A 26,898-nucleotide genomic window follows, 5' to 3' on the forward strand; every position below is an offset into this window, starting at 1 on the left:
TTATACTGTATTGTCCTCTGTTGTTTTCCGACATCCGTTTGCTTTTTCATTCGTTTCTCCGTCCATTCAACAAATTCATTGCTCCTCTTCTGTGTCAGGCACGCAAGGCTTCAGTATAAAGCAGAGACCAAAAGAGGTGAAATACTTGTTCCATGGAGCTTAAAATTCTGATGGTTGACATGGATAGTAAGATATTAATTACTCAACTATTTAACTGAAATTATCATGATGCTAGGAAGAAAAGAAGTAAGTTCATAGCATAACAGGGAACCTCACCAAGTTGTTTTGTTTTATTGGGTTGGAGGTGTTGCCAGTTTCAGGAACAGACTTCATTGTAAATTCCTGAAGGTTGGGATGTCATTTTGTGTCCTTTATATTCAGTGTCTCTTCCCAGGACTTGGCACATAGTGCTCAATAAATATTTCCTGGAGGAATAAATGAAATGGAATATGTACATAAGGTAAATAGAATAACCCACTTCTTTTACAAAGCACTTTATATTTTTTTAAAGTATTTTTCCACACACTTTAAAGGTAGGTAGTCACAATGCCATCCTGAATGTGTCTTATCTCAATTTTTTTAAATGAGATATATGTGTGTGTATCTGAGAAGACCCTTTGTTATTCAGTTGCTAAGTTGTGTCAGACTCTGCAACCCCATGGACAACAGCTCGCCAAGCTTCCCTGTCCTTCACTATCTCCCTGAGTTTATTCAAGCTCAGGTCCATTGAGTTGTTGATGCTATCTAACCATCTCATCGTCTGTCACCCCCTTCTCCTCTTGCCCTTTCCCAGCATCAAGATCTTTTCTAATGAGTCAGCTCTTCGCATCAGGTGGCCAAAGTATTGGAGCTTCATCATCAGTCCTTCCAATGAATATTCAAGGATGATTTCTTTAGGATTGACTGGTTTGATTTCCTTGCTGTTCAAGGGACTCTCAGGAGTCTTCTCCAACATCACAGTTGGAAAGCATCAATTCTTTGGCACTCAGCCTTTATGGTCCAACTCTCATCTGTACATGACTACTCAAAGAGAAGACCCTTTAAGCACATTTAAATGATTTTTCTAAAAAGTAAAAGCTGAAAAAGATAACATTCCTTCTTGATCTCATAAGGGCACTCATAAGGGCACTTGATCTCATGGCACTTAGAACTGGATTATGTAAGCTGTCTATAATATGTCATTTTGTTGCAGGAAAAGGGACCCCTTCCAGGGCCCAAGAATGGGCTGACACATGGAAGTGAGTTGACTGAGGAAACACAGGTGTTGACAAAGTAAGAGACTTTATTGGGAAAGGGCACTCTGGTGGAGAGCTGCAGGGTGAGGAAACCCAGGAGAACTCTTCTGCCATGTGGTTCACAGTCTTGGGTTTTACAGTAATCTGGTTGGTTTCAGGTTGTCTCTGGCCAATCACTGTGACTCAGGGTCCTTCCTGGTGGTGTGCCTGTCACTCAGCCAAGATGGATTCCAGCAAGCAGGTTTCTGGGAGGGTGGCAGGACATATGGACTGGAGTCTCTTCTCTCCTCTTGACGTTTCCTGAATTATTCTGGTTAATGGTAGCTTGTTAGATCCTTGTTCCTAACCAGGACCTCCTTTTGTAAGGATAACTCATGCAAGTGATTACTATGGTGCCAGGCCAGGGCAGGCAGTTTTAGTTGGTAGTTCCCCTAACAATTTGATGTAACCAGCCCTCTGTCTCAAAAAACATATATAATGGCACTTTGACTTCTAATTAGTGGAACAGTTTTCAGAGTTTTCTGAGATGCCCTTTCAAAAGTAAAATAATTTTCACAAAATAGATAATTTTATCAAATGTGAGGCCAGTTCTTTACGTCTAAAATATATGGTTGGTTTAGATGTACTGGGGCTTCCCTCATAGCTCAGTTGGTAAAGAATCTGCCTGCAATGCAGGAGACCCTGGTTCGATTCCTGGGTCAGGAAGATCTGGTGGAGAAGGGATAGGCTACCCACTCCAATATTCTTGGGCTTTCATTGTAGTTCAGCTGGTAAATAATCTGCCCGCAATGCCAGAGACCTGGGTTCGATCCCTGGATTGGGAAGATCCCCTGGAAAAGGGAAAGGCTACCAATTCCAGTATTCTGGCCTGGAGAACCCCCTGTACAGTCCATGGGGTTGCAAAGAGTCAGACATGACTGAGTGACTTTCACTTTCACTTAAGATGTACTGCGAAGTTCCTTCAACATCAAATACCTATAATTGTAAAATCAAATCTTGCAGAAAAGGCAAACTTTCAGTGCTTCCTTCTTCCATTTGAAAAAAAAAAAAATATAACACTTCCTCAGATCAGCCCTGATGATTAAATCCTAAAATATAACACCAAGACCATACTAGAATAAAATTTAAATTTCAATTCTTAGTTTTATAAGATGAGCAAAGAACACATGACATTTTTGGAAAGGATACAGTATCATTCCTTGAAAACCCTTCAAGTTCCTATTCAGGTAAATGCATTTTGTAGAAGTAACTGCCCTTGGCTGATTCAGCTGGTCTTTGTTCTGCCCTGAGGCGTTCATATATCTCTTGTGTGGCTGCTATTGAATGGCATTACTGCTTAGTGTCAATTGTGAAGTCCCTGACTTCCTTCCAAGTAGTACTGAAAAGACCCATTCATGACTGCTTTTAAGGATGCTAGATCCCCTTTACAGAAATTACTTCGTGTTGGTGAATGGAGCTCTTCCGCCCCAGGAAGTTGTAAAACTGCAGGGTGATGCCTCTGGAGTTCTGCTGCCATGGTTTCTGTGAAGTGTGGGAGGTTTGTTATGCTGTGAGGATCAGTAACCACACAGCCATGGGAAAGCACTTTGCAGAAAATGTGTAGGCTTTCCGGATCCCAGCCTAGACAGTGTCTCTGTGTTCAGAAGCTAGGAAGAGACTGACCAAACAATCGCCAAGAGAAGAATGAATGCGAGCTCCCCCCAGGATCTGTTCCTGAGGGTTAGAGCACTGGTAACTCTTGCAAAGAGAGAGATGCTCATGGAGTACCAGAGGCCAGTCCTTGCCAATCTTTAACAGCAGCCAGAGACTGGAGGGGCTGAGAAACAGGGTGGGCAGCAAAGTGTGAAAGAGCGAGCAGTGGACTTAGAGTCAAGAGACTAGTTTCCATCTCAGCTAGGCCTGCTAGTAGGTCACTTGGACTTGAGCAATTCATGTCGCCTTGATCTACAGAATGAGAAGATTGGAGTCTAAAGTGCATCTCAAGGAAGTGTAAGTTTTGGTAAGAAACTGGGAAGGAAAAGATCTGGGCATTCGACTTGCTCAAAAGGAGGGGTCTATGTGCGCACCCCAGTAAGGGGTCTAAGGAAGGCAGAAGTGAATGAGAGGGCACTGAGCATCTGTAAGTAAAAGAAAGAGGATATATATATATATATATATATATATATATTTATATAAAATTTGTGGCTGCACCTCACAGCCTTAGTTCCCCAACCAGGGATCAAAACCATGCCCCCTACAGTGGAAGCATATAGTCAACCACTGGACCACCAGTGGTTGACTGGTGGTCAAAATTTTAAAAAAATTTTGGTGACACAGCTTGTGGGATCATAGTTCCTTGACCAAGGATTGAACCCACATCCTCAGCAGTGAAAGTGCAGAGTCCTAACCACTGGACCAACAAGGAATTCCCAAGTATATTTTATTTTATTTTGCTATGCCATGTGGCATGCAGGATCCCCTACGAGGGATCTTACCCATGCTCCCTGCAGTGGAAGCTCAGAGTCTTAACCACTGGACTGCCAGGGAAGTCCCTGAAAGGGGATATCTTGAAGCACCGAAGGCTTACCTCATAGCTGTGCTGAGGGTTATCCTTAAATTGAACTTCAAATTCTGTGAGCAGAAGCGGAGGCTATATACAACCCATATTTATTCAATAAACATCCACGAAAGATAACATCTATCTTCTTCCACTAAAGATACTCCTGTGAGCACAGAGGGGTGATAAGAACCAGCCCTCCAGAGATTTACCACCTAAGCAGGGAAACAGACAAGCACAAATAGCTCTAAAAACAGAGTGTAATGAGTACCACGGGTGACTTTGAGTAGTCATAAAGGGCCATGGGAGAATTAAGGGGGAGATTCATTTTGATCGCTAGGTTGTCTTATGGAAAAGGAGTAGTGGGGAAGAAATATGAAAGGCGATGATCAGATTGGATCCAGATTATAGAGAACTGCAAAGTCCAAATAGAATCTGAGCTTTATTCTGTGTGCAAGGTATAGCCAATTGATACTATTTTGAAGAAGTATGGTATGATGGATAACTGTATGTGTGATGCATGACTGACAGCAGAGAGACACCTCAAGATAACAGAACATTATTCTGTCTTTTAAAGGTTTCAATTTTATTTAAGTAGTTGACTGTGCCAGGTCTTAGTTGTGGCATGAGGGATCAGTAGTTGCAGCATGTGGAATCTAGTTCCCTAACCAGGGATTGAACCTGGGCCCCCTGCATTGGGAGCACAGAGTCTTAGCCATTGGACCAACAGGGAAGTCCCAGCATAACATTATTCTATAATAAGTGAGAAGTAATGGCAATGGAAAGGTGGTGCTGCTCTGGAGCTGGATTTTTGGTATGTGATTAGATATGGATGGCAAGGAGGGAAGATGAGACCCAAGAAGGCAATGGCAATGTCATGTTAGCAACCAAAAGAAGGCAAGAAGAGGAATGCATTTGAGTGTTAACACGAATAGGGTGAATTTAGTCTTGGATTCCTTAAATTCAAAGTGTCTGCGGAAGATCTAGGTTAAAAAAAACCACACATGTTTTTTATCAACAGAAGTTAGAAATGTGGGATTGGAGCAGTCATTCACACAACATTATATTGAAGGGTGGGAGTTAAAGTGTCACTGGACTTCACATGGGATATGAGAAGGATTGGGTCCTGGAAAGAAAATGAGAGCATTGCTTTTTTAGGAGTGCCTGGAGGAAGAAGCTCTCGAAAAGGAGACTGAAAAGAAGCAGTCAAAGAAATAAACCAGGCATAATAGAACCATGTCAGAGAGGCCAAGGGAGGGAAAAGAAAATTTCATGAACAGTTGAATCTACTGTGTTGAATTCAATGAAGAATTTAAGGGCAGTGAATGCTGAGACAAAGTGATGGCATTTAGTAGGTAGGAAGTCACAAGTAATCAGCTTATGGATCAACCAAACTCTATCCTTGGAAGAAAATTTATAACCTCTCTTCAGAAGTAGGTTATTTTTCCAGGAGCCACAGAGACTGGTTATGGCAGTCTTTAACTCTGGGTAAAGGGAAAATTGGAGGAGGAAATGGAAACCCTCTCCAGTATGCTTGCCTGGAGAATCCCATGGACAGGGGAGCTTGGCAGGCTACAGTCCATGGGGTTGCAAAGAGTCAAACACGACTTAGCAACAACGCAAAGGAAAAATGTTTTATTGAGGGTAAGAGAAGTGTTTTTGTTTTTTGCTGACATTTATCAGTTATGAAAAAAAAACTTTAGGTTTTTTGAATATAAAATATATGTGTTTTCAATATTTTCCAATTTTTATATAAGGGCAAAATCTACTTAAATAGCATAAGAAAGGAAGATTAAAAATAGCTTAAAAATTTGAATGCTATAGTGCTTTTAAGTCTCCATAGTTTGAGTGTATGTGTTATTGATAACTTTTTTGAGATATAATTGATATATAATGTTATATTAGTTACAGGTGTAAAACATAATGATTCTATATTTATATATTGTGAAATGATCATCTCAATAAGTAGTTAACCTGCATCACCATACACAATTACAAATTTTTTTCTTGCACTGGGAACTTCTAAACTCTACTTTCAGCAACTTAGAAATATCGTTACAGTGTTATTATGGTGTTATTAAATCACCATGCTGCACATTACATCCCCTTGATGTACATTACATCAATACTGTACAGTACATCCCCTTGATTTATTTATTTTATGAATGAAGTTTTATCTTTTGACTCCCTTCATGCTTTTTGCCCATCCCCCACTCCTGCCTCTGGCAACCACCACTCTGTTCTCTAAAAGCTCATTTTTGGTTTTGTTTATTTATTGTTTAATTCTACATGTAAGTTTCCTTCTTCTTGACCTTACTGCATTTAAGACATGTTAGGTAAGGAGGTCACAATATTTAAAACAGTGAGAAGACATGTGGAAGAGATTACTAGCCTATTATCCATACCCCGTTTTTCTTAACAAGAGAACTGCTATATTACTGGGCAAGCTATGTGTTCAGATTTAAAAACAAATCACATTCCTCAGTCTCTCTGGGGCGCAGATGGTAAAGAATCTGCCTGTAATGCAGGAGACCTGGTTCGATCTCTGAGTCGAGAAGATCCCCTGGAGAAGGGAATGGCAACCCACTCCAGTATTCTTGCCTAGGAAATCCCTTGGACAGAAGAGCCTACTGGGCTACAGTCTATGGGATCCCACAGAGTTGGACAGGACTAAGCGACTAACACTTTTACTTTCACTGACTGGGTGGATCCAAATGACTAAGTGCTGGCCAATGAGATGGAGCATAAATTGTTGGAATTGTTGGGAGGGATTTCCAGAAAGTTTCCTTAAAGAGGAACAGGCAGCTAAGGACAACTCTGTGGTCTTTCTTTCCCCTCTTCTGTTTCTTTCATGGAGTTTGACGTTATGGCTGTAGCTGCAGCATCCATTTTAGACCATGAGGTGACTTAAACTATGGCAGAGCATGGAGGCAAGGCTCCAGGCTTCTTTGTTGCCCAGAGCTGCCGTCTAAGCTTGGACTACCACATGGAGACTTCTTTTACAGAAGAAAATAAATCCTTCCATGTTTTAGTTACTGTTATTTTAGGTTTTCTGTTACTGTAGCTGCACCTAATCCCAACACAGTATGACCTAAGTAACAAAAAGGAACTTTTTCAAGGAGGAAGCTTGGTCTCTTCCATCTGTGTTGTTGAAATAAAAGCATTTTTATTTCTCTGACATTTTTCCTTAGCACCGTTCAGAAGAGATTAAACCAGTTAACAGGACATGTTTAATGACTTAAATATGTTGGTTTCATTTGGACATAAAAATATGCTCCAAATGACTGAATATTTCTTGTTATTTTTGGCACAACTGATCCTTAAAAGGTTCTGTGAAATAAAGGAATATTCCCAGTGTTGTTGAGTACCTGAGTGGTAAGTTTCAACCATCAATTTTCATAATGGAAAATCAAGGGCAGGTTAGGAGGAAGGGGAACTGTTGGAAGGAGTTGTATTTAAATCTGAGACCCTAAATCCCAAAAGCCATTGCCTTGGGGTTTGTGAGCTAAGATAACTGAGGCTGACATCTTTCTTTTTTTTTTTTTTTTCTGACCGCACCATGCAGCTTGCAAGATCTTAGTTCCCCTAGAGGGATTGAACCCATGCTCCTTGCAGTGGACTTATGGAGTCTTAACCACTGAACTGCCAGGAAATTCCCTGACATCTTTCTTGACTTTGCTGTAGCGTTCTTACTCCGGACCACACTTTGCTTAAAGCTTTCCCAAACATTAGCTTCAGTGAAGCTGCATCCTCCTGGCCCCTTTCTTCCTCTTTAATCATTTTATGTCTGGATATTTTATTAGCTTCTTGCTGTCTTTCTCTCCTCCTCTAGTCCTTCCTCCAAAGTCACCCTCATTCTAGACTCCTTTCTTTTTGTTAATGGTATAATTCTTCTGTTGATGGGTTACTTAATAACAGAAAGACTAAAAATATGATTTATCTCCCTTGTTAAAGACTCCATTGGTTTAACTTCAAAGGCCTCCCAGATTGATCCCCTCCTTACAGTCCCCATTGCCATCTCCTTAATCTAGATCTACATAACCACTTTCCTGAGTTCTTTTTATAGCCCCCAGTTCTTCTTGCTTCTGGTTTTGATGTCTTCACACTTTAATCATCCTGCACATTGCTGTCAGACTTGTCCTCCTGAGGCATAGGTCTAATCATGAAAAAGTGGAAGTTAAGTGAAAGTGTTAGTCGCTCCGTTGTGTCCAACTCTTTGCAATCTCATGAACTATAGCCAGCCAGGCTCCTCTGTCCATGGAAATCTCCAGGCAAGTGTGATGGAGTAGGTAGCCATTCTCTTCTTCAGGGGATCTTCCCAACCCAGGGATCAAACATGGTCTCCTGCATGGCAGGCAGGTTCTTTGCTGTCTGAGCCATCAGAGAAGCCCCATGTCTAATCATGTTAGAAATCTTCCAGTAACACTTTAATATATTCTTTTAATTTATTCATTTATTTTCTGGGTGCCCGTTAGGTCCTAGGAATAGCTAGAGACCCTATGAACATAAATATAAGTAAGACCCTCTACTGGTAGAGTTGGTAGGCTACTAAGACAAAAACAGGCAAAAATATTACAAGGGCACAGAGCAAGGGAAAATACCACAGCCTTAGGATTCATAAAAGGCTTTTTGGAGGTAATGTTTAAGCTTTGTCTTTAGCTGGTTAATGATGGTAGAAGGGAGATAGGAGAAAGTAGCCCAGGCAAATGCAATAACATCATAAAAGGCTTTGGCGTAGTGATGATTTGTGTGTGTGGACAAACAAGCAGCTGTTTCTGGTATGTGAATTGTGACATCATGGTCAGTAGTGAGTCTAGAGCAGTAGCCTGAATAATTTTAAACTTACTCAAATTTTAATTTCTCCAGAAATTAAGGACTAATCAATATTTCTTCATTTGCCTAAAAGTGAGAAAAGCCTCCTTTTGGTCTTTACTGATACCACTTTTCACATCTTGCTTGCACTCTAAGGGCTGTGGAGGGAAGGTTTTATAGGTTGGGAGTCATACATGTCCAGCTCCATGACATTCTTAATGATTTCCACCAGAGTCTAGATTCATGTTGAATGTTGGCTTTCTATTCATCATTGGTAAAACTTTCATGGGTTATAAGATTCCAGAACTGTGGAACTTTCCCTTATGTGTTCAGTGAAGAATTCCCTTCTCTCAAGCCTTTTAATTTGTGCTCTTTACATTGAATGGCATAGGCAATCAACTGTTTCACTCTTCTTGATGCAGTTTCTTTCCTGTAGATGTAGTCAGTGTTAATAGTCTTGCCAGAAGTCATTGGTTTGATTTATATTTGATACTATTGAATCTTTTTTTTTTCCCTAGGCTTCCCCGGTGGCTCAGATGTTTAGGAATCTGCTTGCAATGCAGGAGACCTGGGTTCAATCCTTGGATTGGAAAGATCCCCTGGAGAAGGAAATGGCAACCCACTCGAGTGTTCTTGCCTAGAGAATTCCATGGACAGAGGAGCCTGGCTGGCTACAGTCCATGGGGTCACAAAGAGTCAGACATGACTGAGTGACTAACACACACACACACACAGTCTTTTTCCAAATACAGTCCTTCCCTCCTTCCCTGTTTAGTCACGTCCTTCATTTATGGTCAAACTCTGGTCTTTTCTTTCTTGCACTGAAAGGCATCTGGAAGGTCTGAAACATTTAGGACCATATAGACCTGTACAGAGCTAGGCTGGAACATTCAAAAGGAGTTAAATCACTAAGCATATGCTACGAGCCTCTTCTCTCCTAGTACATCTTGAAAGCCTTCAAAACTCAGCTCAAATTTCACCTCCTTAGTGAGGAATTTGTCTTCACAGGCAAAATTAATCCCTTTGGAACCCCATAGCTTATTTGTCTATGTATTTACAGTAAATCCCCTACATAGGAACAAGCTCCAAGAGTGTATTCATAAGTCCAATTTGTTCATAAGTCCAACAAAGTTAGCCTAGGTATCCAACTAACACAATTGATTATATAGTACTGTAATAGGTTCCCTGGTGGCTCAGATGGTGAAGCGTCTGTCTGCAATTCAGGAGACCCAGGTTCGATCCCTGGGTTGGGAAGATCCCCTGGAGAAGGGAATGGCAGCCCACTCCAGTATTCTTGCCTGGAAAATCCCATGGATGGCAGAGCCTTGTAGGCTACTGTCCATGGGGTTGCAAATAGTCAGACATGACTGAGCGACTTCACTTCACTTCACACAAGTAATACATAAAAAACAAAAAACATTTTAAGTCTTGGCGTACAGAACCTTGAAAAGTACAGTAGTACAGTACAACCGCTGGCATACAGAGGCTGGCACTGAGTGAACAGGTAAGAAGAGTTACTGCCTGGAGGAGGGAGAGGAGGTGGGAGATGGTACAGCTGAAGGATCGTCAGCAATAGGAGATGGAGAACAAGCTGCAAATTCACTCACACCTGATGCTGATGGAATGCATGTTCACATCTTTGAAAGTTTGAAACTTGAAGGTTTGTACGTAGGGGACTTGTGTGCATGTCTGACTGTTTGTGATCCCATGGACTGGGGCCAGCCAGGCTCCTCTGTTACGGGATTTTGCAGACAAGAATACTGGAGTGGGTTGCCATTTCCTCCTCCAGAGGATCTTCCCAACCCAGGGATCGAACTGGAGTCTTGGGTGTCTCCTGCATTGACAGGCGGATTCTTTACCACTGAGCCATCTGAAAAGCCCCTGTGTCATAAAATGTAGCACCTCGTACGATGGTTTATCTATTTGAATGTGTATCTTCTCCACTGGCGGCTTCCCCGGTGGCTCAGATGGTAAAGAATGCCTGAAATGCAAGAGACCTGGGTTTGATCCCTGAGTCAGGAAGATCTCTGGAGAAGGAAATGACAATCCACTGCAGTATTCTTGCCTGGAGAATTCCATGGACAGAGGAGCCTGGCAGGCTATATAGTCCATAGTGTCGCAGAGTCTGAGCAACTGATACACACTCCTCCACTAGATGGTGATGTTCTCAAGAGCAGGAATTTCGACCCACTTACCTATGGACATTCATTCATTCATTACCTTGTAAAAAATACCGCTAGGTACCAAAAATACCATGAACATGCACATGACTCATACCTAATACACAACAGCAGCACATATCTGTACTAATAGATAACAGATTTCCGTGACGCGCACAGATAGACAACTGTAACTCCATTTTGAAAGTGCAATGTTGTGAAAAGTACAGAGGAGACCATAAAAAGGGTATTCCACTTTGGATATCAGGGAGGGCTCCTGGAGAAATACCATTAGTCTGAGACCAGAAGGATTGAGTCAATGTTGTTCAGATACAAACTGGAGGAAGGACAGAATAAGAGTAGGGTGGGCAAAGCATTCTTAAACACAGGAAACAACTCAGTACCCTGGAGATGGGAGGACTTAGTGTGTTTAATGGAGAAGGCAATGCAACCCACGCCAGTACTCTTGCCTGGAAAATCCCATGGATGGAGGAGCCTGGTAGGCTGCAGTCCATGGGGTCACTACGAGTCGGACTTGACTGAGCGACTTCACTTTCACTTTTCACTTTCATGCATTGGAGAAGGAAATGGCAACCCACTCCAGTGTTCTTGCCTGGAGAATCCCAGGGACAGAGGAGCCTGGTGGGCTGCCGTCTCTGGGGTCACACAGAGTCAGACACGACTGAAGTGACTTAGCAGCAGCAGCAGCTGTGTATTTAGAGAATTGAATATCTTTTAGTCTGTCTAGAGCTAAAAGAAAAGTGTTGAGGTTAGGTTGGAGAGGTAGATCAGATCAGATCAGTCGCTCTGTTGTGTCTGACTCTTTGCGACCCCATGAATCGCAGCACGCCAGGCCTCCCTGTCCATCACCAACTCCTGGAGTTCACTGAGACTCATGTCCATCAAGTCAGTGATGCTATCCAGCCATCTCATCCTCCGTCCACTTCATGGGAAATAGATGGGGAAACAGTGGAAACAGTGTCAGACTTTATTTTTCTGGGCTCCAAAATCACTGCAGCTGGTGATTGCAGCCATGAAATTAAAAGACACTTACTCCTTGGAAGGAAAGTTATGACCAACCTAGATAGCATATTCAAAAGCAGAGACATTACTTTGCCAACAAAGGTCCGTCTAGTCAAGGTTTTTCTGTGGTCATGGTTTTTCCTGTGGTCATGTATGGATGTGAGAGGTGGACTGTGAAGAAGGCTGAGAGCCGAAGAATTGATGCTTTTGAACTGTGGTGTTGGAGAAGACTCTTGAGAGTCCCTTGGACTGCAAGGAGATCCAACCAGTCCATTCTGAAGGAGATCAGCCCTGGGATTTCTTTGGAAGGAGTGATGCTAAAGCTGAAACTCCAGTACTTTGGCCACCTCATGCGAAGAGTTGACTCATTGGAAAAGACTCTGATGCTGGGAAAGATTGGGGGCAGGAGGAGAAGGGGACGACGGAGAGGTAAGGAGGGGCAAAATCTTAAAAAGGACTCATGGTTCATTCAAATTTGTTTCTCATTCAGACTCAGAGACAATAGTTTATTCAAATTTGTTTTCATCTCCAGTGTCTAGCAGATAAGTACTTGACAAACAGGCAGCTTGCTAATAGACATTTGTGGAAGGGAGGAAAAAAGAAAAGAAAGAATGGTCCAATAGCCAGGGGGTGGAGATAAATGGCATGAAATACAGATCCTGCCTGCCCACAGGGCTGTTGGACAGATAGACATTGCTGTCTAAACAGATAAATCAAAAGAGGTCCCATATGATTATATAGTGAAAGAAAGTGGTTCAGGCAAGCATGGTTCTGTCTGGAGAGATCGCTGTGCCAGGAGGCTGTCGGGGGACCTGTGTCAAGAAGGTGAGACCTGCCCTGCATCTGTTGGATGAGTGTAGTTTTTAACTAGGAAGAAAAGAAAAAAAGGACATTTTGAGTTTTACTGCATGGAACTGAGGACATGGAGGACAAGATGAAGGAGGAAGTGTAACCCTTCTAAACCTGTTTTGGTTCCTTTTCCTATCAACTTCTGTTTAATTAGGAGCTGTTTTCAGAAGTGCACCAAGGTGTTTGCTGAAAGACCCCAGAGTATGCGCCAGGGCACTCTGTTGAGGAAAGCCCATTTATAGGGTCAGAGCTCGGGAGACTCAAATTCCTATAGTCGGCTTGAATATACTTTTTGGTGGGGATATGTGCTCTGAGGTGGGGTAAAAAAAAAGATGTCCAGAGATACAAAATGTGCTCAGTGTTCATTAAAGCAAAAATTATTTTTTAAACAGGATCATTTTCTGCTTTACAAAAGCAACCAATACCCTGAAAATTTCAAGCAATTTTTAACCAAGAAAATTCTAGAACAGCAAAAGTCTGTAGGTACTTCCACAGAGGCTGTGTAATAGCATTTGAGTTCTACCATCCTGGCTAAGTCTTCTATCAGAGGCTCTGGCATTTTGGCCCATCATCTTGTCAACATATTTTCCTGTTTCTGCTTGCATATCACAGTTGGGTATCTTTGAATTTTTTATTTTTCCAATTTTATTGTGTGAAATTATTTTCTCAAAATTTACTGATTCACATTTTATGAAGTTAAAATGTATTTTCCCCTGTTTTTTTTTCTTTTAAACTTAAAAAAATTTGGCTTTCTTTTCAGTCTTTGCTGTTGTTTGTGTCACTCCCAAATTTAGAATAATCTCTACCTTTCCTTTTGAAGCTTTATTTTCCCTCTCTCTTAGAAAAACCTTTGAAAGCTGACTGCCACATTTCACATTATTTATAGACTATGGCTTAAAACTGCTGGATTCCCTGTAGAAGTTCAGTATTTACTTTAAGACAATATCCTGACTTATTATTACAGATTTATTATTCCTCTGTACATCCTTCTTTTAAATAGACTGGCCATACTCTTATATTTGCTTTATGATAGTTTTTTTGTTTTTGTTTTTTGATATAAATTTATTTAATTGGAGGCTAATTACTTTACAATATTGTATTGGTTTTGCCATACATCAACATGAATCCGCCACAGGTGTACATGTGTTCCCCATCCTGAACCCTCCTCCCACCTCCTTCCCCATACCATCCCTCTGGGTCATCCCAGTGCACCAGCCCTGAGCATCCTGTATCATGCATTGAACTTGGACTGGCGATTCATTTCACATATGATATTATACATGTTTCAGTGCCCTTCTCCCAAATCATCCCACCCTCGCCCTCTCCCACAGAGTCCAAAAGACTGTTCTATACATCTGTGTCTCTTTTGCTGTCTCACATACAGGGTTATCATTAATGATCTTTCTAAATTCCATATATATATTAGTATACTGTATTGGCAGAGAAGGCAATGGCACCCCACTCCAATACTCTTGCCTAGAAACTCCCATGGACAGAGCAGCCTGGTAGGCTGCAGTCCATGGGGTTGCTGAGGGTCAGACACGACTGAGCGACGTCACTTTGACTTTTCACTTTCATGCATTGGAGAAGGAAATGGCAACCCACTCCAGTGTTCTTGCCTGGAGAATCCCAGGGACGGGGGAGCCTGGTGGGCTTCCATCTATGGGGTCTCACAGAGTCAGACACGACTGAAGTGACTTAGCAGCAGCAGCAGCATACTGTATTGGTATTCTTCTTTCTGGCTTACTTCACTCTGTATAATAGGCTCCAGTTTCATCCACCTCATTAGAACTGATTCAAATGTATTCTTTTTAATGGCTGAGTAATACTCCATTGTGTATATGTACTACAGCTTTCTTATCCATTCGTCTGCTGATGGACATCTAGGTTGCTTCCATGTCCTGGCTATTATAAACTGTGCTGTGATGAACATTGGGGTACACATGTCTCTTTCAATTCTGGTCTCCTCGGTGTGTATGCCCAGCAGTGGGATTGCTGGGTCATAAGGCAGTTCTATTTCCAGTTTTTTAAGGAATCTCCACACTGTTCTCCATAGTGGCAGTACTAGTTTGCATTCCCACCAACCGTATAAGAGGGTTCCCTTTTCTCCACACCCTCTCCAGCATTTATTGCTTGTAGACTTTTGGATAACAGCCATTCTGACTGGTGTGAAATGGTACCTCATTGTGGTTTTGATTTGCATTTCTCTGATAATGAGTCATGTTGAGCATCTTTTCATGTGTTTGTTAGCCATCTGTATGTCTTCTTTGGAGAAATGTCTGTTTAGTTCTTTGACCCATTTTTTGATTGGGTCATTTATTTTTCTGGAATTGAGCTGTAGGAGTTGCTTGTATATTTTTGAGGTTAATTCTTTGTCATTTGCTTCGTTTGCTATTATTGTCTCCCATTCTGAAGGCTGTCTTTTCACCTTGCTTAGAGTTTCCTTTGTTGTGCAGAAGCTTTTAATTTTAATTAGGTCCCATTTGTTTATTTTTGCTTTTATTTCCAATATTCTGGGAGGTGGGTCATAGCGGATCCTGCTGTGATTTATGTCGGAGAGTGTTTTGCCTATGTTCTCCTCTAGGAGTTTTATTGTTTCTTGTCTTACATTTAGATCTTTAATCCATTTTGAGTTTATTTTTGTGTATGGTGTTAGAAAGTGTTCTAGTTTCATTATTTTATAAGTGGTTGACCAGTTTTCCCAGCACCACTTGTTAAAGAGATTGTCTTTAATCCATTGTATATTCTTGCCTCCTTTGTCAAAGATAAGGTGTCCATATGTGCGTGGATTTATCTCTGGGCTTTCTATTTTGTTCCATTGATCTATATTTCTGTCTTTGTGCCAGTACCATACTGTCTTGATGACTGTGGCTTTGTAGTAGAGCCTGAAGTCAGGCAGGTTGATTCTTCCAGTTTCATTCTTCTTTCTCAAGATTGCTTTGGCTATTCAAAGTTTTTTGTATTTCCATACAAATTGTGAAATTATTTGTTCTAACTCTGAAAAATACTGTTGGTAGCTTGATAGGGGGAGAAGGCAATGGCACCCCACTCCAGTAGTCTTGCCTGGAAAATCCCATGGGCGGAGGAGCCTGGTAGGCTGCAGTCCATGGGGTCACTAAGAGTCGGACACGACTGAGCGACTTCACTTTCACTTTTCACTTTCATGCATTTTTTGGAGAAGGAAATGGCAACCCACTCCAATATTCTTGCCTAGAGAATCCCAGGGATGGGGGAGCCTGGTGGGCTGCCGTCTATGGGGTCACACAGAGTCGGACACGACTGAAGCGACTTAGCAGCAGCAGCAGCAGCAGCTTGATAGGGATTGCATTGAATCTATAGATTGCTTTGGTATACTCATTTTCACTATATTGATTCTTCCAATCCATGAACATGGTATATTTCTCCATCTATTAGTGTCCTCTTTGATTTCTTTCACCAGTGTTTTATAATTTTCTATATATAAGTCTTTTGTTTCTTTAGGTAAATATATTCCTAAGTATTTTATTCTTTTCATTGCAATGGTGAATTGAATTGTTTCCTTAATTTCTCTATTTTCTCATTATTAGTGTATAGGAATGCAAGGGATTTCTATGTGTTGATTTTATACCCTGCAACTTTACTATATTCATTGATTAGCTCTAGTAATTTTCTGGTGGAGTCTTTAGAGTTTTCTATGTAGAGGATCATGTCATCTGCAAACAGTGAGTTTTACTTCTTATTTTCCAATCTGGATTCCTTTATTTCTTTTTCTGCTCTGATTGCTGTGGCCAAAACTTCCAAAACTATGTTGAATAGTAGTGGTGAAAGTGGGCGCCCTTGTCTTGTTCCTGACTTTAGGGGAAATGCTTTCAATTTTTCACCATTGAGGATAATGTTTGCTGTCGGTTTGTCATATATAGCTTTTATTATGTTGAGTTATGTTCCTTCTATTCCTGCTTTCTGGAAGGTTTTTATCATAAATGAATGTTGAATTTTGTCAAAGGCTTTCTCTGCATCTATTGAGATAATCATATGGTTTTTATTTTTCAATTTGTTAATGTGGTGTATTACATTCATTGATTTGCAGATATTGAAAAATCCTTGCATCCCTGGGATAAAGCCCACTTGGTCATGATGTATCTTTTTAATGTATTGTTGGATTCTGATTGCTAGAATTTTGTTAAGGATTTTTGCATCTATGTTCATCAGTGATATTGGCCTGTAGTTTTCTTTTTTTGTGGCATCTTTGTCAGGTTTTGGTATTAGGGTGATGGTGGCCTCATAGAATGAGTTTAGAAGTTTACCTTCCTCTGCAATTTTCTGGAAGAGTCTGAGTAGGATAGGTGTTAGCTCTTCTCTAAATTTTTGGTAGATTTCAGCTATGAAGCCGTCTGGACCTGGGCTTTTGTTTGCTGGAAGATTTGTGATTACAGTTTCAATTTCCATGCTTGTGATGGGTCTGTTAAGATTTTCTATTTCTTCCTGGCTCAGTTTTGGAAAGTTGTACTTTTCTAAGAATTTGTCCATTTCTTCCACGTTGTCCATTTTATTGGCATATAGTTGCTGATAGTAGTCTCTTATGATCCTTTGTATTTCTGTGTTGTCTGTTGTGATCTCTCCATTTTCATTTCTATTTTTATTGATTTGATTTTTCTCCCTTTGTTTCTTGATGAGTCTGGCTAATGTTTTGTCAATTTTATTTATCCTTTCAAAGAACCAGCTTTTGGCTTTGTTGATTTTTGCTATGGTCTCTTTTGTTTCTTTTGCATTTATTTCTGCCCTAATTTTTAAGATTTCTTTCCTTCTACTAACCCTGGAGTTTTTCATTTCTTCTTTTTCTAGTTGCCTTAGGTGTAGAGTTAGGTTATTTATTTGACTTTTTTCTTGTTTCTTAAGGTATGCCTGTATTGCTATGAACCTTCCCCTTAGCACTGCTTTTACAGTGTCCCACAGGTTTTGGGTTGTTGTGTTTTCATTTTCATTCATTTCTATGCATATTTTGATTTCTTCTTTGATTTCTTCTGTGATTTGTTGGTTATTCAGGAGCGTGTTGTTCAGCCTCCATATATTGGAATTTTTAATAGTTTTTCTCCTGTGCTGCTAAGTCTGCTAAGTCGCTTCATTCGTGTCCAACTCTGTGCGACCCCATAGACGGCAGCCCACCAGGCTCTGCCGTCCCTGGGATTCTCCAGGCAAGAACACTGGAGTGGGTTGCCATTTCCTGCTCCAATGCATGAAAGTGAAAAGTAAAAGTGAAGTTGCTCAGTCGTGTCCGACCCTTAGCATGGACTGCAGCCTACCAGGCTCCTTTGTCCATGGGATTTTCCAGGCAAGAGTACCGGAGTGGGGTGCCATTGCCTTCTCCTTTTCTCCTGTAACTGAGATCTAATCTTACTGCACTGTGGTCAGAAAAGATGCTTGGAATGCTTTAAATTTTTTTTTAATTTACCAAGGCTAGATTTATGGCCCAGGATGTGATCTATCCTGGAGAAGGTTCCATGTGTGCTTGAGAAAAAGGTGAAATTCATTGTCTTGGGGTGAAATGTCCTATAGATATCAATTAGGTCTAAGTGGTCTATTGTATCGTTTAAAGTTTGTGTTTCCTTGTTAATTTTCTGTTTAGTTGATCTATCCATAGGTGTGAGTGGGGTATTAAAGTCTCCCACTATTATTGCATTACTGTTAATTTCCCCTTTCATACTTGTTAACATTTGTCTTACATATTGCGGTGCTCCTATGTTGGGTGCATATATATTTATAATTGTTATATCTTCTTCTTGGATTGATCCTTTGATCATTATGTAGTGTCCTTCTTTGTCTCTTTTCACAGCCTTTGTTTTAAAGTCTATTTTATCTAATATGAGTATTGCTACTCCTGCTTTCTTTTGGTCTCTATTTGCGTGGAATATCTTTTTCCAGCCCTTTACTTTCAGTCTGTGTGTCCCTTATTTTGAGGTGGGTCTCTTGTAGACAACATATGTAGGGGTCTTATTTTTGTATCCATTCAGCCAGTCTTTGTCTTTTGACTGGGGCATTCAACCCATTTATGTTTAAGGTAATTATTGATAAGTATGATCCCGTTGCCATTTACTTTATTGTTTTGAGATTGAGTTTATACACCCTTTTTGTGTTTCCTGTCTAGAGAAGATCCTTTAGCATTTGTTGGAGAGCTGGTTTGGTGCTGCTGAATTCTCTCAGCTTTTGCTTGTCTGTAAAGCTTTTGATTTCTCCTTCATATTTGAATGAGATCCTTGCTGGGTACAGTAATCTGGGCTGTAGGTTATTTTCTTTCATCACTTTAAGTATGTCCTGCCATTCCCTCCTGGCCTGAAGAGTTTCTATTGAAAGATCAGCTGTTATTTTATGGGAATTCCCTTGTGTGTTATTTGTTGTTTTTCCCTTGCTGCTTTTAATATTTGTTCTTTGTGTTTGATCTTTGTTAATTTGATTAATATGTGTCTTGTGGTGTTTCGCCTTGGGTTTATCCTGTTTGGGACTCTCTGGGTTTCTTGGACTTGGGTGATTGTTTCCTTCCCCATTTTAGGGAAGTTTTCAACTATTATCTTCTCAAGTATTTTCTCATGGTCCTTTTTTTTTTTTTTTTTTTTTTCGTCTTCTTCTTCTGGAACTCCTATGATTCGAATGTTGGGACGTTTAACATTGTCCCAGAGGTCTCTGAGATTGTCCCCATTTGTCTTAATTCATTTTTCTTTTTTCCTCTCTGATTCATTTATTTCTACATTCTATCTTCTACCTCACTAATCCTATCTTTTGCCTCCATTATTCTACTATTTGTTCCTTCCAGAGTGTTTTTGATCTCATTTATTGCATTATTCATTATATATTGACTCTTTTTTATTTCTTCTAGGTCCTTGTTAAACCTTTCTTGCATCTTCTCAGTCCTTGTCTCTAGACTATTTATCTGTGATTCCATTTTGTTTTCAAGATTTTGGATCATTTTCACTATCATTATTCGGAATTCTTTATCAGGTAGATTCCCTATCTCTTCCTCTTTTGTTTGGTTTGGTGGGCATTTATCCTATTCCTTTACCTGCTAGGTATTCCTCTTTCTCTTCATCTTGTTTATATTGCCGTGTTTGGGGTGGCCTTTCTGTATTCTGGCAGTTTGTGGAGTTCTGTTTATTGTAGAGTTTCCTGTCTGTGGGTGGGGTTGTACGCGTGGCTTGTCAAGGTTTCCTGGTTAGGGAAGCTTGTGTTGGTGTTCTGGTGGGTGGAGCCGGATTTCTTCTCTCTGGAGTGCAATAAAGCGGCCAGTAATGAGTTATGAGATGTCAATGGGTTTGGAGTGACTTTGGGCAGCCTGTATATTGAAGCTCAGGGCTATGTTCCTGTGTTGCTGGAGAATTTGCGTGGTATGTCTTGCTTTGTTGGCCCTTGAGTGGTGCTTGGTTTCAGTGTAGGTATGGAGGCATTTGATGAGCTCCTGTCAACTAATGTTCCCTGGAGTCAGGCGTTTTCTGGTGTTCTCAGTATTTGGACTTAAGTCTCCTGCTTCTGGTTTTCAGTCTTATTTTTACAGTAGCCTCAAGACTTCTCCATCTATACAGCACCGTTGATAAAGCATCTAGTTTAAAGATGAAAAGTTTCTCCACAGTGAGGGATACCCAGAGAGGTTCACAGAGTTACATGAAGAAGAGAAGAGGGAGGAAGGAGACAGAGGTGACCAGGATGAGATGAGGGGGAATCAAAAGAGGAGAGAGCAAGCTAGCCAGTAATCACTTCCTTATGTGCACTCCACAGTCTGGACCGCTCAGAGATGTTCACGGAGTTACACAGAGAAGATAAGAGGGAGGAAGGAGACAGAGGTGGCCAGGAGGTTAAAGGGGGGAATCAAAAGGTGAGAGACAGATCCAGTCAGTAATCAGTTCCCTAAGTGTTCTCCACCATCCAGAACACGCAAAGAGATTCACAGATTTAGTTGGGTAGAGAAGAAAAGGTGGAGGGAGGAGATAGAGGCGACCTGGTGGAGAAAAAGGAGAGTCCAAAGGGGGAGAGAGCAGTCAAGCCAGTAATCTCGCTCCCAAGTAAAAATGGGTACTGAAGATTGGGTTCTTAAAGGTACAAAATTGATAACAAATACCAAAAAGCAAAGATTAAAAATCTAGAGTAGAGGTTGGATTTTCAAAAATACAATATTAAAGAAAAAAAGTCAAAAATTATAAAATATATATATATGAAGTTTGCTTTAAAAAATAGGGTCTCTCTCTCTCTCTTTTTTTTTTTTGCAAAGTAATAGTAGGTTATAAAAATGAAAATTTAAGGAGTAATAGAGGACTTAAAATTTTTAAAAATTAAAGAATGATAGTAAAAGTAGTAAAAATATATCTAGGACTTTCTCTGGTGTTGTTGTGGGCAGTGTGGGGTCAGTTCATTTTCAGATAGTTCCTTGATCCAGCTTATATTTCTCAAGATCTATAGGCCTTTTCCTATGTAGTCGGTACTAACTACAGGGTTTTTAATCTATTGCACCTGTCATGTCCAAGGAGGTTCCCTCTGTTTTAGCTTCTTCTGTTTGCTGGTCTCTTCAGTGTCTAATTTCCGCCCTGACACAGGGGGAGGTGGTGGACACTTTTTTAGGCCCACTTGTTCAGTCGTGCTATGGGGAGGGAGGAACACTGCAAACAAATAACACGCGTGCTCGCAGTGTCTTGGCCACCCTGGGTTTGCCCTCACTCACAGTGTGTGTGCTTTCCCAGTCTACCCTGCTTAGGCTCTAGGTTGCTCTGCTGGGAACAGTCTGATGCCGGCCCTGGGTTGTATGCACTTCCCAGGTCTAAGCCTCTCAGGTTCAGGCACTCGGGTAGTCCTCAGAGGTGCAGACTTGGTTGGGCCTGAGTTTTGTGCCCTTCCCAGGTCTGAGCAGCTCAGGTGACCAGGTGTTTGGCGAGCGTGATTGCTGCAACTTATCGCCTCCCCCATCCCTGCAGCTCAGTTTTCGGGGTGTACAATCGGCGCACCTTCTCAGGCGGATGTTGACTGTCCGGAATCCTAAGAAGTCTTGGTTAGCAACAAAGCCTGCTTGCAGTTTGATAGATGCCTCTCTGGGGCCGTGACTGCCCTCCTCTGGCCTGGCTGCCCTCTCCTGTCTGTCACCAGAGAGGGGGGATGGGCCGATCTGCAGCCAGCTAGCTCTGCTCAGTCCTTTGTTCTGTGAGCGGACCTGGCGGTGTCTTAGGTTAGGGCTTTTCACGTGGTAGCTATCCCACAGTCCGGTTTGCTAGCCCAGGTTAGTTCGCTCAGATTGACCTCAGGGCATTCAGGCCCAGTCCTTACTCTAAGCAATGCAGCCCGCACCTCCCTGCCCAACCCCCATTTGCTAGTGGCGGATGCAGGCATCTGCGCTGCTTCTCCGCTGGGAGTTACTGTTGGGTTCGTAATCTGTGGGTTTTAATTATTTATTTATTTTTCCTCCCGGTTATGTTGCCCTCTGTGGTTCCAAGGCTCGCCACAGAGTCGGCAGTGAGAGTGTTTCCTGGTGTTTGGAAACTTCTCTCTTTTTTAAAAAGACTCCCTTCCCAGGACGGAGCTCCGTCCCTACCTCTTTTGTCTCTCTTTTTATCTTTTACATTTTTTCCTACCTCCTTTTGAAGACAATGGGCTGCTTTTCTGGGTGCCTAATGTCCTCTGCCAGCATTCAGAGGTTGTTTAGTGGAATTTACTCAGCGTTCAAATGTTCTTTTGATGAATTTGTGGGGGAGAAGGTGGTCTTCCCGTCCTATTCCTCCATCATCTTAGCAGCAATGACTTTGATAGTTTTATCAGTTTTTAATCTTCCTTCCCAAGACAATTTGAATTAATATTGCAAATGAGACTTTATAAGATAATCATGCGATATAACAATTTCTTTATGATTGGTTAACATTTACTGGCAGTGGTGTACTCAAGATGTCTCCTACTAGTTTGCCAGACCTGCTTAACTTTTAAGAAATTCATAAACCAATTGCTTCCACTTTGGTGTCTGGAAATCTGCCATAGTAGTGAGAATATTTATACCATAGAAATCAGCAAACACTACCACGATTTACTTTCCTACCACTCCCAAGTGAAAGTGATAGTCGCTCAGTCGTGTCCAATTCTTTGCAAGCCCATGGTCTGTAGCCTGCCAGGCTCCTCTGTCCATGGGATTTTCCAGGCAAGATTACTGGAGTGGGTTGCCATTTCCTTCTCCAGGGGAACTTCCAGACCCAGGGATCGAACCCAGGTCTCTTGCATCACAGGAAGATTCTTCCCTGGTCTGAGCCAGCAGGGAAGCCCTCCCAAACCAGTTGTTAAATAGTTACCAGGACATCATTGACTGTGATCAAGCTAATTCGAAAAAAATAGATTTTTAACTTACTGTGTTTTCTTAATGCAGAGCTTTTATTATTATTTTTTTTAAATCTCAAGCAGGCTTTCACAATCACGTGACACTTATTTTTATGTAAAACTGATACTTTTCTGCACATTTCTCAATTCTTGCTCCTCTTGCAAGCCTCATACAAATGTATAAGATGGTGTAGTCTAGGTAAAGTGAGAGCTTTTTCTAAACCTTAAGGTTGAGTTCAGGTACTACTGTTTTTAATGGTATAAGCAGCCACAGTATTCTAATCTCTTTAGATTCAATTTCATCACCTGTAATATGGGTACATTAACATGACCTAATTCATGCAATCTATTTAGTACAGATTCTACCTGTCATTTACTATATTTCATTGAATCTAAGATATTATTGCTTAAAAGATATATCATTATTTAAATACATTGTTAAACTATAATATAGCTTTTTTTTTTTTTTTTTTTGTAAAATGTGTCTCTATTTTGGCTTCCCTGGTGGGTCAGTGGTAAAGAATCCACCTGCAATGCAGAAGACACTGATTCACTCCCTGGGTGGGAAAAGATCCCCTGGAGAAGGAAATGGCAACCCACTCCAGTATTCTTGCCAAGGAAATCCCACAGACAGAGGAGTCTGGGGCTACAGTCCATGGGGTTGCAAAAGAGTCAAACACAATTTAGCGACTAAACAGCAACAACAAGTTCTATTTTAGAGTTGTTATAGTGTGGGAAAATATATCTTAGAATCAGTGATATATGATAGTGAATTCTCAAGTATTTTCTACAATTAGAACATTTGACAGTGAGAAATTTTCTCAATGTGCATGCATGCTAGGCTGCTTCAGTTGTGTCCAACTCTTTGTGACCCTATGGACCCCGCCAGGCTTTTCTGTCCATGGGTTCTCCAGGCAAGAATACTAGAGTGGGTTGCCCTGCCCTCCTCTGGGAAATCTTCCCCAGCCAGGGATGGAACCCATGTCTCCTGCAGCTCCTACAATGCAGTCAGATTCTTAACTGCTGAGCCACTGGTAAAGCCCAACTTTTAGAACAATGAATACATTTTCTTTTTTAAAAAACACAGATATCCCCACACTTTTCTGTGACATTGTCTAAAGTATTTTGGATGACTTAGTTTATTTATGGTAGTTTTACGCTGACCTATTAATGGTAGTTAACCTAATAAAGCTAGTCAGTTTATTAAAAGTAAAGCTAGTAAACCTAGTCAAGCTAGTCAGTTGATTAAAAGGCACACGTGGTGCTTATTACTAATGATTTATTTCTATTTCTTAATAATGAAGTTCTCCCTCTTCTGCCAAATCTTTTCTGAACTTAAAAGGTTAAGAAAAATTTTTTTTTCTGTTTTCTGTGATAACCCTGGAGAGTTCTTTGTTCCTAACAGAAAATCAGGAGCACAGAACTAAATATTTGATTGTCTTTCCAGTCAGTTAGGTGATTTATATCTTATTGGGAAAAGAGTCACTTTTGTGATGTATCTACCAGCTATTTAAGGTGGAATTTAACTGTGATCCTTAGGGAGACAAGCATCAAGGATTATATATTATACTGCACACTCACTAAATTAGAAATACAACTTGTTCAGCAGAAAATTTATGATGGCTATGCTTTTAGTCGATACTAACAGAGATTCAAGCAATTGCACCATCATGCACATGGCAGAAAACTGAGGAGGCAGTAAACACTACTTTTTAAAAGGTCAAAATTCAAAGCAAACTGAAGCATTGAATCCATTTCAAAAACTATACTTAATAAACGTTGAGTTTGAAAAGACAAAAGGTTGGATAATCATTTGTAATCAGGAAAATAAAATATAATTTCTTGTTGCAGAATTCAAAAAAAATCAATGCTATGACTTTTAGATTGTCCAGTCATTTCCTTTGCAACTAGTACTTTTTAAAATGTAGCTACAAAATAGTTTGCCATTATCATGAAATATTTACTGAATGGTGATTTACATAGAAACGGAATAAAAACAAGAAATACTTATTATTTAATTTATGCTCTGTGTAATCTTTCGAATCTCACACAAATGCTTTTTTACTGGTGAGATAAGAAAATGATTTACTGGGCTCCATTTAATCAGAAAATAGACTCTGACTCTGATAAGTATAATAACTGTCAATTTTTAAAATTACTACCCGTGATGATGATACAAATCAATACGGGTTTTATTTGTGGCACTGAGCCATCTACATTTTAATTTTTTAAATTATTTGATAAAGTGTAATCTCATCTTACATTTTATGGACTAATTTAGCCACATACTATTAATATCAATCCTTTGATATCCATTCCCATTCTATTTCCATTTGTCTATTTTGTCCCTCCTCTCCTTTTCCCCCATCATCATTTCATCCTCAGACACTGTATGCTGTCTATGAGCACAACACCGTACTATATGCAGCCCTTCTAGCTAAATCACATTTGCTGAAAATCTCATCCTTTGGAGAATAGTATTTTTTGTAAGCTATGACATTAAGCTCTGTAAACATGGCAGGATCCATTCTGAGATTTTTTTTCCTAAAGAAATGAAATCTCAAAATCAAAAGGGCTGAGATGTTAAGTAATGAATAAAACAAGGGAATAAATAATTCACTCGTATTAATAAATATTTCAGTACTGAATGGAGTCCTGGTTAATGCACGTTAATATCTTGGTAAGTGAAATTCTTTTACTGTTTTATATGTTACAGCTTAACTATTTAGCACTATTGACCATGCATGGGTCTCTAGATAAAGTATTTAACAAAAGTTTGTAATGAATATGAAAAGAACACTTTAAGGATATTTTAATAAATGAGCTCATTAATAGTGTAAGACATTTGAAGGAAAAGATATGTATTTATCACACCCTAAGTCTGCTTTCATTGTATTTATTAGAACTCTTCCCTCTTAAACTAGATTGTCAAGGTGATTCTAAACACAAATATTAAGGGAATCATTGCTATTTCATTAAACTTACAGCTTCTCTTTATGTTACACCTGTGTCCCTGAAATGTCTTCAGATGGACTTCTTAAAAAGTCAAATATTATTTTTATTACTTTGTCCTTTAGCAGTCCATATTTCAAAGTTTGACATTATAATGTAAGATGAAGAATTTTTAGCACCATCAACTGCAAAGTTGTCCCCTTGGTCACCGTACTGCACAATGGTGATATTGTATAAATGCTCACATTCAGTGAGTAAATCTAATAAGTTCCCTAATGTTTGTGTGCACGTCAGAATATAATTTCGGGAAGTGTTTTACAGCAGGGTGCTCTTGACATGTGGGGCCTGATCATTCTCTGAATAGAAGCAGTCCTATCCTATACATTGTAGGATGTTTAGCAGTATCCTGGCCTTTTTACACCAGACACCAGCAGCTACCTTCACCCCACTGCCCCACTTGTGACAACCAAATATACCTCCAAACATTGCCAGACATCTGGTAGGGGATACAGTCACCCTCTGTCATGAACCACTGGTTTAGAATTGAAAGAGACACGTGTACCCCAATGTTCATCTCAGCACTGTTTATAATAGCCAGGACATGGAAGCAACCTAGATGTTCATCAGCAGACGAATGGATAAGAAAGCTGTAGTACATATACACAATGGAGTATTACTCAGCCATTAAAAAGAATATATTTGAATCAGTTCTAATGAGGTGGATGAAACTGGAACCTATTATAAAGAGTGAAGTAAGCCAGAAAGAAAAACACCAGTACAGTATACTAACGCATATATAGAATCTAGAGAGATGGTAACGATAACCTTGTATGTGAGACAGCAAAAGAGACACAGTTGTATAGAACAGTCTTTTGGACTCTGTGGGAGAGGGCAAGGGTGGGATGATTTGGGAGAAGGGCATTGAAACATGTATAATATCATATGTGAAACGAATCGCCAGTCCAGGTTCGATGCAGGATACAGGATGCTTGGGGCTGGTGCACTGGGATGACCCAGAGGGATGGTA

The sequence above is a fragment of the Bos indicus x Bos taurus genome, chromosome 16 (genome assembly GCF_003369695.1).
Source record: "Bos indicus x Bos taurus breed Angus x Brahman F1 hybrid chromosome 16, Bos_hybrid_MaternalHap_v2.0, whole genome shotgun sequence".
NCBI classification, from domain to species: Eukaryota; Metazoa; Chordata; class Mammalia; order Artiodactyla; family Bovidae; genus Bos; species Bos indicus x Bos taurus.